General features: G+C 41.4%; 1 protein-coding gene and 1 gene segment (V, D, J or C); one reads left to right on the plus strand and one right to left on the minus strand.

The window, feature by feature from the left end:
- The window catches only part of RPIA (ribose 5-phosphate isomerase A), a 110,662-nt gene that overhangs the window by 78,561 nt on the left and 13,146 nt on the right, over positions 1 to 18,955 (plus strand). The gene's annotated exons all lie outside the window — the stretch shown is intronic.
- LOC116764484 overlaps positions 1 to 18,955 on the minus strand; it is an 88,262-nt gene that overhangs the window by 4,290 nt on the left and 65,017 nt on the right.

Below are 18,955 nucleotides of genomic sequence, written 5' to 3' on the forward strand. Positions count from 1 at the left end.
CACTCGCACAAAACCCTACCCTGACAGGGCAGCAAGCCCCCTTCCCCAATTCAGTTATTTTGGTTTGGAAATCTTAAAAATTAGTCATCAGTTAGCCTCCTGTAGAACAATTTCCCCTCCTCTGTACCTAATCTGGGAATGAAATTTGTTTTATCCCTGACACCTAATTAATGAAAACGTGCAAAAAAAGGAACAAAAAGCAACCAATTAGACGGAAACGGCAAAGAGCAGAACCCTGGGTCAGCTACTGAAGCTTAACTCCCTTCTCAAGCAGGAGTGGAGGCCCTGGGGCTTCCCTGACAGAGAATGTTTGTCATTCTTAGGTGAGCTCTAAAATCCTAGAAGATGATTTATTTATGTCTATGGCCTGATGGTCCCATATTTTAGCAGTCTCCCACATCTGGACTGCTGTTTATTTATTTATTAATTTGTTTATTTTTTGGAAAGTAGGTTGAATATAAATTACAAAGAAAGATAAGCACATTAAAAAAAACAACCCTGTACTTTTAAGCAATTGAAATATTGTTGATTTACAATGTTGTGCTAGATTCAGGTGTACAGCAAAGTGATTTAGCTATATACACACATACATATATTTATATATATATATTCTTTTTCACATTCTTTTCCATTATACATTATTACAAGATATTGAATATAATTCCCTGGGCTATACAGTAGGACCTTGTTGTTTATCTATTTTATATATAGTAGTGTGTATCTGTTAATCCCAAACTCCTAATTTATCCCTCCCCTGCCTTTCCCCTTTGGTAACCATAAGTTTGTTTTCTACATCTGTGACTCTATTTCTGTTTTATAAATAAGCTCATTTTAAAAAGTGCACTTCTTGGGCTTCCCTGGTGGCGCAGTGGTTGGGAGTCCGCCTGCCGATGCAGGGGACACGGGTTTGTGCCCCGGTCCGGGAGGATCCCACGTGCCGCGGAGCGGCTGGGCCCGTGAGCCATGGCCGCTGAACCTGCACGTCCGGAGCCTGTTCTCTGCAGTGGGAGAGGCCACAGCAGTGATAGGCCCGCGTACCGCAAAAAAAAAAAAAAAAAAAAAAAAAAAAGTGCGCTTCTTTATACCTTCTTGTGGGGTGGGGGGCTTTTTGCAAATGATAAACCTCATTCAATGCCATTATGAAACTTTTAAGCTTCTTTCGTTAATAATATTAATAAAGAATGTTTTCCTATTTGAACCTCTCCTTTGCCACCATGTTTTTTCAATATGGCTAAATACATATCAAACAAAGGCCCATGTCTTATTTTGAAATCTAATTTGGAATGAAGCTATAGATGGCCTGTGAAACAAAAACAAAGATCAAAAGAGTAGAAAAGCAGACTTTACTTGGTTGGTTGTCTGTTGTCACAGGATAGGTAGAGCGAGAGGGGTACCCACCACGCCACAATGAGCTGAACCAGGTGCATGCTGTCTTTGGAGTTGCCAGGGAATCATGGCGTGCCTTGGTGTTTCCACAGTAACCGCATCAAGGGCCCTGAAGACCTCATTTTGCTGTGAGTCCAGCTTATTGCAGTCCTGTTTCCCTCTTAACCTTCCATTCCCACCTTAGCGTACATTGCTCCCAGCATCTTCAAGTCCTTGCTGTACTTCTGTGACCTCCAGCTTTTGCATAACGCTCCCTCTTCTTGGAGACACTTTTGCTCACCTCCATGAGCTTGTGAACAACAAATTGTCTTTCAAGACTCAACTCAAGAGAGACCTTCTGTTGGGTTATCTCCTAGCAAGTGACTCAATTTTGTAGAGTACAGAGGCAGGTCACTGGGCCTAGAACACCTAGTTGCTCTTATCTGCTGTCAGATTCTTTCTACCCTACTGGATTGTAAGCTGGTTGATGTTTCGTTGTCTTATATTTGGAAGGCCCAGTCCAGCATCTTCACTTGGTAAATGCTCAACAAACATTTGCAGAATGAATGAAAAAAAAAAAAACCCGAAAAACAAAAATACAATCCTACCACAGATAGTTGAAAATCAATAATAGATCAGAGCTGATAAATTATAATGGACCAAGGACTAATACAGACCACTGCAATAGTAAGTTTTACAAAAGAAATCGTAATACTAATTCTGAAGATTAGGGTAGCCTTCATTGATTTTGACACTGAGAGCTTTGCTAGTTACCTTGAATAGCAGAATCAGCAGTGAATCTCACCAGAAGATGAAGAAAGAAAGCAACCTGGAGATAGAGAGGAGAGTGGAAATTAAGTGTAAAAAACAGTTGACTGAGGACACAGTCGACATGGATGTTAAAGAGGATAGAAAGTGAATTTCTCTGCAGAGATGCAAGCAATAACAATCAAAACAGTTGAAATTTATTGAGCATTTATGAAGTGCCAGACATTGTACATTGATCACCACATTTAATTATCCCTCCAAATTTAGGAACTAGAAACTACTCTATCCCTTATTTTGTAGATGAGGAAACTTGAGTGCAGAGAGATTAAGTGACTTGCTCATGGCAGTGATGAGTGACAGAGCTGGGATTTCAACTCAGAGCTCATGCACTTAGTTGCACCAGTCTGCAGATTAGACCCTGGGAACGAAGTCACCCAGTGGAAGCAATACACTTGGCAGAAAACACTGGGGTGAGGGGAGAAAAAAGAAGCTCCTTAGATTGTCCCCGGGTTGGCAATGAGTAGAAAAATAGTCTCAAAGGTATATACAAGACTGCTCATTGAAATGTTGTTTAAAAGGTAAAAAAATAGAAAATAACTGACATCTTCACCATCAACTAATTATGATAGAGCTTTGCAGTGGAGCACAAAGCAGCCAATAAGAGGATGAAGTAGGTTTCCGTATAGTCACATGGAAGGTGATTGTAAAGATGTAGGCTGAATGGTCTGTATTGTATGATATTGTGATCCCATTTTAACTAAATATGTATGGATATGAATACAGGCTAATTGCTGAAGGGAATACAATGAACTGTGCTCAGTGGTTATCTCCTGAAATCGATTACAGAGGTGTGTTGTTGTGGAAGAAAGGGGAGTAGTGACATTTTCTACTGTCCTGTATATTGCAGATTATTTGATTTTTAAAAATTATATGAATACATTCGTTTTGTGGCTTTCAGAAACACCAAGGCTGTACCAATTGTGATAAAAAGTAAAGTCTGATATCGCCCAGTAGAATTCTCAGTATTTATGTGCAAATATAATTTTTAAATAATATCTACATATTCTTACGTTTTCTTTGTTTTTCAAATCTTTTTTTATAATCTTTAGATTAAGAATACAAAAAGGTAGGGGTTTTCCTGGTTCTGTGCAGGAGATGTGGGTGTGGCTGGAAAATGTATATTCTTAAGTGAGTAAATCGGAGACATAGTGAAGCGTGCAAGCAGAAAGTGAATTATAAAGCAGAATTTGCTACTGATAAAAGATGGCTGTCATAAGAACCATTGTGGCACAGGCCAGTTTGTTGCTCTTACTCAGTAGGATCAATAGGGATGGTTGTTGTCATGTTTGCTGTGACATCACGTGTATCACTGAGAAGTGGTTGAGATCCTTAATATGGATGTTTGCTCCCACTCTGGAAAATGCAGACACTCATCTCGTTTCCACGAGGACATGTAATATGGATTATTTGAAGGCAAAGGATGTCTTAGAAGCATCTGTGAGCATCTACCGTTCTACAGAGTGTCCAGGATGGACCTCGATAAGATTGACTTACTGAGGAAAGGCCGTGTCAATAAACTAGCCTGAGAGGTTCTTGGATTTATGCATGAGTGATGGAAATAGAAAATTTGGGGGAGAATTCCAGCAAACTCATCACTGAAGCTGCTTTCCATGTGGCCCGCAACAAAGTTAGATTCTTAGAATAAATTCTAAACTGTTTGTGGGGATAGAGAGAGGGAGAGGCTAAGTGCATGTTTATAAGTCACCCTGAAAGCTCTATTTTTTTTTTTTTTTTTTGCGGTACACGGGCCTCTCACTGCTGTGGCCTCTCCCGCTGCGGAGCACAGGCTCCGGACGCGCAGGCTCAGCAGCCATGGCTCACGGGCCCAGCCGCTCCGCGGCATGTGGGATCTTCCCGGACCAGGGCACGAACCCGTGTCCCCTGCACCGGCAGGCGGACTCTCAACCACTGCACCACCAGGGAAGCGCCACTCTGAAAACTCTTTTTTTTTTTTTTTTTTTGCGGTACGCAGGCCTCTCACTGTTGTGGCCTCTCCCGTTGCGGAGCACAGGCTCCGGACGCACAGGCTCAGAGGCCATGGCTCACGGGCCCAGCCGCTCCGCGGCATGTGGGATCTTCCCGGACCAGGGCACGAACCCGTGTCCCCTGCATCGGCAGGCGGACTCTCAACCACTGCACCACCAGGGAAGCCCCACCCTGAAAACTCTTGATAAGCTATCTTATCAATGTTCCTCAGGTCTAATATTTCAAAAAACACCTTTTTTGGTTTTTATTTGACATGATTAACCAGCCTATTTGAGAGGTCTGCCTCCCACCAGTACCATAGAGTAAATCACCCAGCATTTTAGAGACACAATGACACAACTTTGCTCTTCGCAAAGGTTGAAGGATGGGGGCTTCCCTACCTGACTGCTGAATATTTGTGTCTGATAATCCATCCTGAAGTCTGTGGTTCAAAGGTTTTCTTCAGCTCATCGTTCACAGTAGAGTCCCAGGCAGGTGATTCTTTTGACTTCAGTTTGATCCCTCCCTCCTTAGGATCATATTGTCTGTCATTTGTACTTGACTTAAGCTGATATTCCAAAAGGGTAGGAGGAAATTCTGGAGTCCACATTCAGTGGTGCTCAGAATCTGATCAATTGCCGGTCTTCGGGCTAGAGTGCCACAGATGGACATCTGCCCTGCGTCTCCAAGGGGGCAAGGATGGCTCCATTAGCCTGGAAGGAGGGAGGCAGAGGAGGTCACTTGAAAACTCGCTGCTGCTTCGCTGCTTTGGAGCTGTGTCTTTCCGTTCATCTCTGAAGAGAGACATGCTGAGAGAAGCAAAGTCCTTTGCCCAACCATGTGCAAATGCGTGTGCCGTAAACATGACTCAAGATTTTGGTCCCACTCTGGGAAATGTAGACACTCATCTTGTTTCCACGAGGACATTAAGGCTGCAGGTGTTTCTTGACGTTCTAGAGTGAAAGAGACAACAGCAGCAACGTACCCCGGCTTATGGACCCTTGGAGATTTACATATTGAGGCTTGTGGTTTGCAGCGGGTTTCCACTAGTGATGAGCCCTTTGAGCTCGGCCCTGGAGTTCCCTGGCTCCCTGTCTGTCTGCTTGGCATCCAGCCCTGCGTCTTCTCTCACCCTACTCAGAGAAACCCATCGCGGACCAGCTCCGCAGGCAGCTGTGGAGTTACGTGAATTCAGGTTTGGCTCTTCACACTTTTTGCCTTTGTTGTCAAAATCCTCAGGTCCTGTATGGACACTCCACTCTGCTTTGTGCTGGCTCAGGGACCCTCACTGAGTGCCCCCTCCCACCCCTCTGACCATGCCCCACCCCCACCCCAGTCTTGCTTATCTTGACTAAGGACCTGGGCTCTGCATCTTTCCTGCCCACTCTGCGATGTTGCCTCATTCCCTTAATATGTATATCCTGATCCCATTTCAAAAGGATTTCAATCTCTCTTTGCTTTCTAGTTCCACCAGCTCTTCTGAGAAGCTGAGCTTCTGTTCAGCTCCACGGGTCAGTTAAGGTGGTTACCACTCAACCTGATATTTTGCTGCTGTTGACTCTGCCCTGTTCTTCTTGTCCTTGTAGGTTTGTTTATTATTATTATTATTATTTTGGCTGCACCGTGAAGCTTGTGGGATTTTAGTTCCCTGACCAGGGATTGAACCCGGACCCTTGGCAATGAGAGTGCAGAGTCCTAACCACTGGACCGTCAGGGAATTCCCTGTGGGTTTATTTCTTTAAAATAATTTCTTAAAAAAAAATTTATTTTTAGGTTTTTTTAAATTTGTTGTTTTTTTAAAGAATTTATTTATTCATTTACTTTTTGGCTGCATTGTGGCTTTGTTGCTGCGCACGGGCTTTCTTTAGTCGCAGCGAGCGGGGGCTGCTCTTCGTTGCAGTGCGCCAGCTTCTCATTACGGTGGCTTCTCTTGTTGCAGAGCACGGGCTCTAGGCACGCGGGCTTCAGTAGTTGTGGCGCGCGGGCTCAGTAGTTGTGGCCCACAGGCTCTAGAGCGCAGGCTCAGTAGTTGTGCCGCACGGGCTTAGTTGCTCCGCGGCATGTGGGATCTTCCCGGTCCAAGGCTCAAACCCGTGTCCCCTGCGTCGGCAGGCGGATTCTTAACCACTGCGCCACCAGAGAAGCCCCTTAATTTTTTTTTAAACAAGGGCGTATTGTGATTGAATGTGTGAGTTTAATTCATCATCTTAAACTGTATCTTTCTTAAATTGGCTCCTTTGGGTTCTAAGTGGGGTTAAACTAGGCTGGTTCCTGGCTCTTCTCCCGATACTAATCAGCATCGCATTTAAGGGCTATTAGTCTGGTGCTGGGGAAAGAGGCACAGATCACTCCCTTCTCCTCAACGCACCCTCCACCCCAAAGTGCCCTGATCATCCTGGCTGAGACTAGAGTTCCGAACCTAAGAGGGAAGGATGGGAAGAGGGCCGGGTGGCGAGAAAACAAACAACAAAGAAACAAAAAGAAAAATCAAGAAACCCAACAATTGAAGCAAGGAATAATGTGGACTTTTACATTTAATATGCTGGACCTGTCCACCACTCTCAAACTCCCTTTGCAATGACAGAAAAAATATAAAAATGAGAATAAATGGAGTCCATGATTGCAGCATCACAAAGGATCCTGTTAGGAGAAAAAAAAATGGGGGGAAACTGCACAGATTTAAATTACATTATTGAAATGATGGAGCAACTAGAATCTAGAATCTTCCATTCCATCACAAAAATAGGCAGGGGCCCTTAAAGCAGCCAACACTAGTTTTCCCCACAAAGCCCTCAAAAAAATCACATGCACCTCAGAGTTAAAAGACATTGGGACTGGAAGTGGGATGGGGGCTGGTGGAATGTGGAGTAACACCCGGACGCCTGACACTTGCCCTTCAGGCCATGTGACTAGTGACGGAAATAAAAAGGGGTCAAGTGACAGGCATTCAACAACAATGGGATAAAAGTGTTCCAAAGCACCAGGAGAAGAAAAAAAAATTAATAAACCAAAGTAGCAAAATTCAGGACAAGGAAATAAAAAATCAAGAGAAAAATAATGATAAACTGAAATATAAAATAAGATGGGCAGGCCAAGTCCAAATAGAACAAACTATAATAAAAGTTAAGTTATCCAAAGCTTGAAGATAAGGCAAAATGATGCCTACTGAGAAAAATTCTCTCCTTGACCAAACTCTACTCAGGCTCCTCTGAACTCTCTTCTCAAGCAGGCCCTGAATTTTGGGCTTCTGTGTTTATCACTGCATTGTCCAGTTTTAGCAAGAATCCTGCTACGTCAGTTTAACCAGAATTCCCCATCCTGCATCCTCCTTGGTATCTAACTGAGTTCCTTATGTTCCATCATCTCCCAGGTAATGTCTGAGGACCCTGGTCTGCCTTCAGCAAGGCTCCCATCAGGTTGGTTCAGCCAGAATCAGAATTACCCCTGATGTTTCCTCTTAGAAATTGTCTATCCACTGACCCCTACCCTGCTCCTTGGCTATAAATTCCCACTAGTCCTTGTATCTGAAGCCCAATCTCTCTCCCCTTCTGTATAACCCGTTTGCTGCGTGGTGGTCCCTACACTTATGATGGTAATGGTCCGGAATAGGGTCTGTCTTACCATTTTTTATTTTTCTGGCTGTGCTGCGTGGCTCCTGGGAGCCTTGACCAGGGGTCGAACCTGGGCACTTGGCAGTGAAAGAGAGGAATCCCAGCCACTGGACTGCCAGGGAATTCCAAAGCCTTACCATTCTTTAATAACTGTCATACATGATTTTTCTTCAACCCTATATGTCCTTTCAAGGTCCTTTGATTTGCTAGAGAAATAAAGTTTGTTTGACTTGTATTTATTACTGATTAAAAACTAGATTCCAGGGCTTCCCTGGTGGCGCAGTGGTTGAGAGTCCGCCTGCCGACGCAGGGTACATGGGTTCGTGCCCCGGTACGGGAAGATCCCACATGCCACGGAGCGGCTGGGCCCGTGAGCCATGGCCGCTGAGCCTGCACGCCCGGAGCCTGTGCTCCGCAACTGGAGGGGCCGCGGCGGTGAGAGGCCCGCGTACCGCAAAAAAAAAAAAAAAACTAGATTCCAAAAAGTTAGCTGTTAGCCTAGAAAAAACTGATATCATGAAAATGACAAATGATTTTTGTCCGGGAAGACCACTCTAAGCCTTATGGTTTTATTGCTCTGTAGGACGTTAACCAGTTTTGAATCTTGTTTAGCAATCTTATTCTAGCCTTCATAGGTGTGTGTGTGTGTGTATCTATGGCCTCCTTTCACCAGCTTTATCATCTGGTTCTGTCATCAATAAATTAAATGAATCTTTGATACATGCTCACGATCTATATGCATGAGAACTTTAATTGTTTTGGAAAAATTTGTACCTTGACAATATAAATGAGAAAAACTTTACAACCGAAAGACCAAGAACAGTGAATGTAACCCACAAATCCGGCCCTATGTTGTTGAAAAGAGATGTATTTAAAACTAATACATAAAATGATTGAAACGACTAATGCAATGGATGAGGATTGTCAACTGCTAACTGAAGGAAGGACAATGTGTAATACTGGAGAAATAGAATTAGAGGAAAGAACACTTCCAGGGACAAAATCAGATATAATAAAAAGACTGAAGAGCTCAGATCGCGCAAAATACATTTATATCAGATTGTTCTGTTTTTGTGAATTTCATTTGCAAAGCATGAGAGCAAGGCACTGGGTATTGAGACTGCCAGTTTTCCCAAGAACAGGAAATGGGTGGGCTTGGGGCCCAAGGAGGGGTGTGTCCCTTGGGGCTCAGGGACCATTAGGGGCTGAGAGAGAGGCTGGTGGTGGCAGTGGTGGGAAGGAAGGTGGGGAGGGTCAAAACTCACTTGAAGTCACGGCAGTGCCTCCAAGACTCTAACTTATATTCACGCTCATCCTCAAATGTTCTTATGTCAGGAACAGCCTGCTCAGGTTGAGTGATTAGATAGAATGAAATGCTTTCAGCCTCTGGGTCCTTTTCTTCAAGATTCAGCAAGCGGGGAGGTTTGTTTAGCCTAGCTTGGGTCAAGGGCTACCCCTTGGCTAAGGAAAGTGTCGGTCCCATGACATCCTCAGCTGAATCCACCTAATCAGAAAGAAGTAATTCCTCAAAAGGGGAGGGTCGTTTGCTCTTAGAAAGTGCAAGGATGCAGTTAGGAAACGGAATGTCCGTTGCTGTCTGTTCTTCCGTGTATTTCGAATCCTCAGCTGGTGAATTAGGATATTTTGACTATAGATAAAAGATACAATTTACCAAGAAGATTTAATAGTGGTGGACTTTTATACTGAGTCAAAATGCATCAAAATACATTAAAAAATTTTATTACAGACACAGTAAGAACTTGAGAAAATGACGATTACACCAGAAGACTTTCTTTTTTTTTTTTTTCCTGCCTATTGGGAATAATAGGTGTTTTTATTAAACTATTACTGGCAGTCAGTATTGTGCTAAGTGCTTTATATATATATATCACTGTTTTTGATTGTGAGATTAATTCTGTTAGATAGTTGCTTTCTTCATGTAAGAGATGAGGAAACTGGTGTAGGATGATCTTAAGTAACTTGTCCAAGGTTACATTTAGTAAGTAGCAGAGAAGAAGACTTTCTATATAGACAAAGAAGTTGGGACCAACACAATGAAAACTGGAATCTCTCTCCCTTCTTCATTCCTTCCCAGGCCCATCATCCTATCCGGTGTGGAATAACAGAACTGACAATAGTGTGAAATAATTTTGCTGGCATCAACATGTTAAAGATTATTTGCCTCTTTCCCAAGTGTGTTTATGTAATAAGGCACATTTCCAAAAGTAGCTGAGAATATTTCTGTCTAAGTTCCCTGGTGGAGAAGCACAAGCTTCAAATAGATCCTTTCTAATCCACACACTGACCCCCATTAGAAAAAGAAAAAGAGATATATGTCTCAATTCATTTTAATATATATGCGTATATATATAATACACACACACGCACACACACACACACACACATATGTATCAGTAGATACTTGGGTATATAACATTGAAAACATAACCTTTTCAAATGCCTATGGAATATTTATAACATTTAGCTGTGTACTGGGCCAAAAAGAGAATGAAACATTTATACATTGTCCCAAAGTAGAAATCATTTTGGTCACATTATCTTTACCACAACGCAATAAACCTAGAACTTAGCCATAAAGTAGCCAACTAACAGATTACTGACTTGGAAATTAAAAAATGACCACTCTAAAAATCTTAAAAAGAAATATATCAAATTACAGAGCAACGAATTATTGAAGCGTCAACAACAGTGAGAGTACTGCATATTAAAATGCAGTATTTTATTTATTAAATATTAAATATTTATTAAATACTCTTAGTATTTAATACTGCATATTAAAATTCATGGGATGGAATCAAAGTGGGTCTCAAATGAAAATGTGTTTTCTTTACTGATTAAAGAGCCAAGAGGACTTCCCTGGTGGCACAGTGGTTAAGAATCTGCCTGCCAATGCAGGGGTCACGGGTTCGAGCCCTGGTCCGGGAAGCATGCTGGAGCAGCTAACATGCCGCGGAGCAACTAAACCCGTGCACCACAACTTCTGAGCCTGTGCTCCAGAGCCTGCGAGCCACAACTACTGAGCCCACGCACCACAACTACTGAAGCCCGCATGCCTAGAGCCTGTGCTCCACAACGAGAGAAGCCACTGCAACGAGAAGCCACCGCAATGAGAAGAACGCGCACCGCAACGAAGAGTAGCCCCAGCTCGCCGCGACTAGAGAAAGCCCGCGCGCAGCAACGAAAACCCAACGCAGCCAAAAATAAAATAAATAAATTTATTAAAGAAAAAGAGCCAGGAGATCAAATATAATAAACTAAGCATTAAACTCAAGGAGCTAGCCACAGAACAAGATGAACCAAAAGAAGGTAGAAGGACATAATTAGTAAAAATAAAAACAGAAGCACATAAAAGACAAAGCTATTTTGGTGAATAAAACCAAGAGATATTTATTTGAAAATGATCAATAAAATAGACAAATTTCTAGACAGTGTGACCAAGGAAAAAGAGAAAAACACATATAGACATTGAGAATGAGAAAGAGATTACAGCATACCGAAAAGCTTTTAAGAATTAAAGCAGGGCTTCCCTGGTGGCGCAGTGGTTGAGAGTCTGCCTGCCGATGCAGGGGATACGGGTTCGTGCCCCGGTCCGGGAAGATCCCGCATGCCGCGGAGTGGCTGGGCCCGTGAGCCATGGCCGCTGAGCCTGCGCGTCCGGAGCCTGTGCTCCGCAACAGGAGAAGCCACAGCAGTGAGAGGTCCGCGTACCACAAAAAAAACCAAAAAAAAAAAAAGAATTAAAGCACGTGCTGCCTGGATTTCCCCCATTCTTCCAGCCTTCTGGGGCCATCCTCACTATTATTTTTTTCCATTTCCTTTTTTGGTAGTGACTTGGGGGTAACCTCGCTATTGAGATATAATTTACATGCCATACAATCCACCCATTTAAAATACACAGCTCAGTGTTTTTTAGTATATTCACCATATCACACTACACATGCAACCGTCATCATAATTTGGGAATATTTTCATCACCTCGAAAAAGAAACCCCGTTCTCCTTCTCTACCACCTCTTAGTATTCTCATCCTTCCCGGCTGCTGGCAACTGCTAATCTACTTCCTGTTTCTCTGTATTTTCTCATTCTGAACGGTCCATAAAAGTAGAATCATAATAGGTGGTCTTTTGTGTTTGGCTTCTTTCACTTAGCCTAATGTTTTCAAGGTTCATCTCTGCTGTAGCATGAATAATATCCCACTGCATGGATATACCACATTTTGTTTATTCATTAATCAGTTAATTCACCCTTTTTTGTTATTCAAATAAAACTGCCCGGGTCCCCCTGTGACATGTTGGTGAAGGCTCCACCTTTTCAAGGATTCTCAGAAGCTTCTCAAATGTGTGGTCCCTTCCTGTTTCAGATTCTTATTGCAATGGGATTATTGATCTCCCTGACTGCTGTCATGATTCCTGTACCATTGCCTTCTCTCTGCCCCTCCTCACTTCATGCTTGACTCGTCCTCTTACTTCATTTTCCAGAAACCCACTTGTCCAGGGTTTCTAGGTTAGGCAGGGTTGGTTTGATAGAATGTTTATTCTTCTCATTTTCTACCCATATTCAGATTAAAGCCCCCCTAGGCCATTGCTCTTTTAAATTTTTATTTTTTTTTTAATTTTTAATATTTTCTTCCAGTTTTATTGAGATATAATTGGTGTACAGCACTGTGTAAGTTTAAGGCATACAGCATCGTGATTTGACTTACATATATCATGGAATGATGATCCCAATAAGTTTAGTGAACATCCATCATCTCATACAGAGACAATATTAAAGAAGTAGAAAACACATCCTTTTCCTTGCGATGAGAATTTAGGGTTTACTCTCTTAACAGCTTTCCTATGTAACACACAGCAGTGTTAATTATCTTTATCAGGTTGTACGTTACATCCCTAGTACTTATTTATCTTATAACTGGAAGTTTGTACCTTTTGACCACCTTCATCCAATTTCCCCTTCCCCCAGATAGGCTTTTGCTTTTTTGAACATCTAAATGAAGGGCACAATTCCTTATCTCCCAAAATAAATGGAATAATTCGCCCAAGAAGAGATAGACACTAATTTTAGAAGAAATTGAGGAGTTTGTCAAAGACCTACCTCCTCCAAAAGAACCTAATACAAGACAGTTTTCAAGCAGTTTCTTTATAAGCTTTTTTTTTTTTGAAACTGATAATTCCTATGTCAAGGAGATACACAGATATGGAATACTTTTCAATTTATTCTCTAATTTGGCATGACTGTGATACTGCAAGTGGACTGGAGCAGTCCTCAAATGAAACCTAGGACCCTTACAGATTAGAAAGGCTCATCTCTATTCCTTGAACCGCAAATTTCATGGCCCTTTAAAGTGAAGTGAGGAGAAAGAGTAAATATTTAATCAATCTTGTAATTGGCGTGGCTGGGAATTTGGATAAGTACTAGACAAGGAGTAGCTGATGAAATTAATACCAGAAACCAGGAGGAGTCTACCCAAATGTAAGGCACATACACCGGGATACATCAACCTAGGGAAAAACCAAGATCGCAGAAATAACCACGCACAACGTATCATTGACACTTGTCTCTGCCCAGGATATCATATCTTCCACTTCTATGAAAAAGAATATTCTTCACATCCCTCATTATTTCTTGCATCGCACAGGCATCTCATGAGGGATCGCACTCACCGCTGCACTCTCCGTGATTAACAAGTGTCTGGCATACACTTGGTGTCCAATACATGTTTACCCAAATGAATGAGTGAAATGAACAAGGATTGTTCAGCAGTCACATGGTACTTGCTGTTTTCTCCTCTCTTGCTCTGGCGCGCCCTCTGGTGATCACTTTCGGTAATTTCTGAAGCCCTAAAAACTGCTTCTGAAGGTGGTGCCTTAACTGGGACTGTCTGGGCTGCAGCTGAGCCTGGGACCATGTTAGACTGAATAGTATATAGGCTTAGTGTGATCTTGGAGGGTCTTTGTAGAGCCTTGCCTCCCAATTAAAGTACTTCCATTAAATTTCCTGAGGCACTTTGCAAAACCTTCGTAAACCAGGAAAATTGTTTGCACAGTTGCCATCTGTTTCCCTTAAGTCAGAGGAGACATTTTAATGCATTTTCTGAAATCCAGTGACAGAATGAAAAATGAGTCTGTGCAGCATGAAAACACGTTTCTTTCTTCAGCGTGACAGCTGCTCCGGAACTCAGTCAGGATACAAACATCCCATTTAATATAGAAAAGAGCCTTAACTATTGACTTTTATAACTGAGGAAACAAAGGCCCCCTTAATGATACTGAGGTTGTAGGAGCACAGTCAGGGTCTAAACCTTTGCCTTCTAAGAACCAGTTTGTGATTTCCACTAAACGCTGCTAGTTGCAATAATCTTCAGCCTGATAAGTGCATTAACTAAGAGCAGTGATAGCTACTCTAATAGATACGATCCAAAGCTTCAGTGACTTAATGCACTGGAAATTTGTTTTTCACTTGTGTGAAGTTCTAATTGGCAGTGGAGGGTAGGGTTTCTGTCCCATGCTGTCTCTGAGGGACACAGGCTGACAAAGGCCATCTTCAGCTTAAAGCTCCTGTAATGAGTTGCAAGACTACTGATTAGGAAAGGAAAATTGGCCTCACAGTCAGCCACTGAATCGGGCTGGAGTTCCAGGCTAGAATGGAGGCTTTGTGGATGGTGAGCTTTACACATAATGAAGTTCTCCATTGCTGCCTAAGAGATTTTGGCTTTTGAAGGAGAGGGTAAAACCCGAGTGACCCAAACTCTCCAGGTAGGTAGGCAATCACTTTGGTAAAGTGGTATTTATCATACCTCCCACATCCTGCCTTACATCATGGAATTTTATAATCATATTTGAACAGCTTGAAATACTTCTGTATTCGCCATCGTGCCTCTGTACTGAGTACTCAGTGATTGCTCTTCAAACTGAATTTGATAAATATGTATATTTGGGAATATGTCACATTGAAACTACTTGGATATATAATTTAATTAGAAAAATTAGAATGTTTATGGATAAATCAACAAGTATCTCCTCCCTCCCTCCCTCCCTTCCTTCCTTCCTTTTTTCTCCACACTAGTATTGCTGGGGTCCACTGTTGTGCAGACAGCAGTAACATAATGTCATGAGGTATGACAAAATATGTACAGATCCTTGAAGAACATGGAGAACCACATATCTTATCAAATATTCTCTAGATGGGTGCAGGGTCTCTCCTGTCCAGTGCCATGCAGGCTTCATCCCAAGGGCTGCCACATCCTATTTATACCTCCCAGAGCAGTAGGGCAGTGACTGAGGTGGGGAGAGAGATTGTAGCACTTAGATTTACATGGAATAATTAAACAGAAAGGAGATGACAAATACAGAAAATTCTTTCTTCTGGACAGGTCTTTACTATTATAGCCTTAGAAAAATTACTGCTGATTATTTTGTCTTTTTGAGATTGACTCCTTCTCATAGTCTTGGCAAAGTGATCTACTGATTCAATACAATTCCTATCAAAATTTCAATGGCATTTTCCACAGAAATATAAAAAACAATCCTAAAATTTGTATGGAAACACAAAGACCCCCAAACAGCCAAAGCGATCTTGAGAAAGAGAAATAAAACTGGAGGCATAATACTTCCTGACTTCAAACTATAATACAAAGCTTTAGTAGTCAGAACAGTATGGTATTGGCATAAAAAGACAACAAAACAAAACAAAACTATATGGAGCTAGAATGAGATTGTTTTATAGAGTCGCTACATTTTAACTGGTTCACATCCTCAACTTGAAACCTGGGAAGTTTAAACGACTGGACACCCTGTTATTTTTAAGGCATTCAGCAACAACATTTAATTATTGAAACACTTAATGTTCTTAACAAACAATATTTAATTGTTAAGGAACTGATGATTCAGTTCCTAGAGCACGAATCCTGTCATGGGTGGATGGGCAAGGGTACCACCCTCTCTCCTTTGCCCTCCAGTGACCTGGCAGCTGAACTGCTAAGTCACCTTTTACAGGGAATGGGTTTTTGCTTTCTTGTCAAGAACAAGATAGGTGCTTAGTAAATATAAGATGCCTTCAGCTTTTACTATATGAGTAGTTATGCATATAAATTTATTAAAAACCCTGGATATTCAGTTGTCTTCACTATTGAACTGTGGATGTATATTTGGACCATTGAATATTCCACCTAAAGCTGATACTGGTTCCTTGTTCTATTGTTGCTGCTATTTTTTGTTTTTGAACGCTTAAAAAATATACAAGGTGACTTCCACTTCCCAAAAGAAAGAAGTACTTTTCCTTATTCCTCCCACCAAGTACAGCTAAAAACCCCAGGCATCTTGTTAAAAACAATAATACTCTGAAAGGTGATGTTATGGGGTGGATTGTGTTCCTCCCAAGAGATACGTTGAAGTCCTAACACCCAGTACCTTAGAATGTGACTTAATTTGGAAATAAGGTTGTTGCAGATATGATTAATTATATTAAGATAAGGTTATACTGGAGAAGGGTTTGTCCCTAATCCAATACAACTGGTGTTCTTATAAAAAGAAGATAATACACAGAAACCCAGATGGGAGAATGCCATGTGATGACAGGCAGAAATGGAAGTGATGCAGCTGCAAACTATGGAATGCTAAAGATTGACAGCCAATGCCAGGATCTAGGAAGAGGTAAGGGAAGATTGTCCCTGACAGGTTCCAGAGGGAGCATGGCCCTGCCCACACCCTATTTGGAGCTTCTAGCCTCCAGAATTGTGAGAGAATAGGTATCTGTTATAAAAGTCACCCAGTTTGTGGCTTTAAAAGGCACCCAGTTTTTGGTACTTTGTTATGGCGACCCTAGGAATTTAACACAGGTAGAGAGAATAAGGCAGACCATGTAGGGGTCTTGGGATCTGAAAAATGACAGAAAACTGCCTAGGTTTTCTTTTTGCCTCATATATCACAGAGCAGGTGTTGGAGAAACTAGCAACTTGGGAACACAAATGGGCTTAGACAAGAAAGAGCTTTAACAAATGCTGGCTCTTTCTTGCCAAAGGACTAGGAAAGGGGCAGCCTAGAAAGACAGAAAACCTTTAGACAATAACCACGAAGACAGCCAAATGTCACAGAAAAGACAGTGGCCCCACCTCCACCCACACCGGTAAAGTCCAAGTGGTTCTGCCTGGAACACTGGAAAAGTCATCTTGTGATAAGTAGGGTGAAGGTCACGAACTAGGGTGAGGGGGCAGGAGGGAAAGGAGCCTGTTCCATCCCTGAGTCCCCTGCCCCAGGTTCTGTGAGAAAAGAACACTCCCTCATGTTATAAAGTTTCCCTGGTTAGATTCCAACTGTGTGCAGCCAAGTGAAATTCTAACAGATACAGCTTTCTAATACTTTCTCTTAGAGTTTTACATCGAGGACGATAAATGTGTTTGGGTTCTTTCTTCATGTTCAGTCTTTAATTTTGGTTTCAAGATTATCCTAGCCTCATGACATGATTTATAGTTCTAAATACTGGTAGTTTACTCTTTTTTACTATCCCCTGGACAATTTTCATAAAATACAGGGTCTTGGGGTTTTTTTTTTGAGGTTTTGGTAAAACTTAACCATACAGTTATCTGGACCTGGACTTTGACCGAAGCGAAATTTCTGTAACAACGTATTTAGAGAGAATCAACGAATTTGAATAGAAACTGGTTATTAGATATGTTAGGGAATTGCTCTTAATTCTGTATTATAGTGGCGTGGTGGCTGCTTGGGAAAAGGTCCTCATCAGTGAGCAGTGTACTGAAATTCTTAATGGTTTCGCTTCAAAATACTCCAATGTATGTGTGTTTTATATATCTTTGTATAAGGTTGACCATTTCTATAAACATTAGAAATGAAAATAATTTAAAAGAAACAGTGTCACATTGCTGACTGTGACTCGCCTCACGCTGAAGTCAGGGTGCAGTTATGAAGTTCTGTCAGTAGATAGCAATGCTGTATAAGCCAAGAAGACTGCAAATGGCCACCTAGTCTTCCCTGGATCCCTGAGGTTGCAAGATAACAAATGCAGTATTACAAGCCACGTCAGATTTTATTGTCTTTAGTCAAAAAGTCATGGTAAGATTTGCAGAGAAAAAAAGCAGGTACAGAGCAATCTTAAATTATTTTAAAAACCATATGAGATTTATGAATGTTTTATGGAGAATTTAGGTAGAAAAGTAAAATAAAACAAAACCCCTATACACCAGTAAACTTATTACCCCTATATAAACATTTTGGTCTCTTTGTGTGTCTCTCTTTCTTCCTTTTTCTCTACCTCTATCTCTCTTATCTCCCTATCTGTAGTTTAACATATGTATGTATATTTTAATTTAACATATATGTATTATATACATATTTGCACACTTTTGACTATGATTTTGAGTTTTGCTTTTAAAAATTGTATAATAATGACCACCACTTTTAGTTCAGTCTGTAGAAAGAGCTGCATATCTTAAGAGATTTTCTGACTGTAATATAGGCTATATTTCATAGATCATGAAATATTTGGTCAACTAATACCATTGTATTTCAACTTAAGTTAACTTAGGTTATATAAGATGGCTCTAAGGAGTGGCTATGGAATATGATGTATAGAAATAATATAGACCCTGTCACTAGGCCAACCTGGGTTAGAATACTTTCTTGTGTAATTGTGGACAAATTATTCTTTTTGACCCCAATTTTGTTATCAGAAAAATGATCCTGTAATATGAGAATCCTTAGGCAGTAATGAAGTCTAAAATTAGACAAACAATGTAAAAGAGCTAGTTTCCATTCTTAGGATTTTCTCTTTGATTTTATCATTAACCCATTGGTTTGTTTTTTTTTTAACATCTTTATTGGAGTATAATTGCTTTACAATGGTGTGTTAGTTTCTGCTTATAAGAAAGTACATCCGTTATACATATACATATGTTCCCATATCTCTTCCCTCTTGCGTCTCCCTCCCTCCCACCCTCCCTATCCCACCCCTCCAGGCAGTCACAAAGCACTGAGCCGATCTCCCTGTGCTATGCGGCTGCTTCCCACTAGCTATCTATTTTACGTTTGGTAGTGTATATATGTCCATACCACTCTCTCACTTTGTCACAGCTTACCCTTCCCCCTCCCCATATCCTCAAGTCCATTCTCTAGTAGGTCTGTGTCTTTATTCCCATCTTGCCCCTAGGTTCTT

Source organism: Phocoena sinus, chromosome 13 (assembly GCF_008692025.1).
Source record: "Phocoena sinus isolate mPhoSin1 chromosome 13, mPhoSin1.pri, whole genome shotgun sequence".
In the NCBI taxonomy this organism is placed as follows: Eukaryota; Metazoa; Chordata; class Mammalia; order Artiodactyla; family Phocoenidae; genus Phocoena; species Phocoena sinus.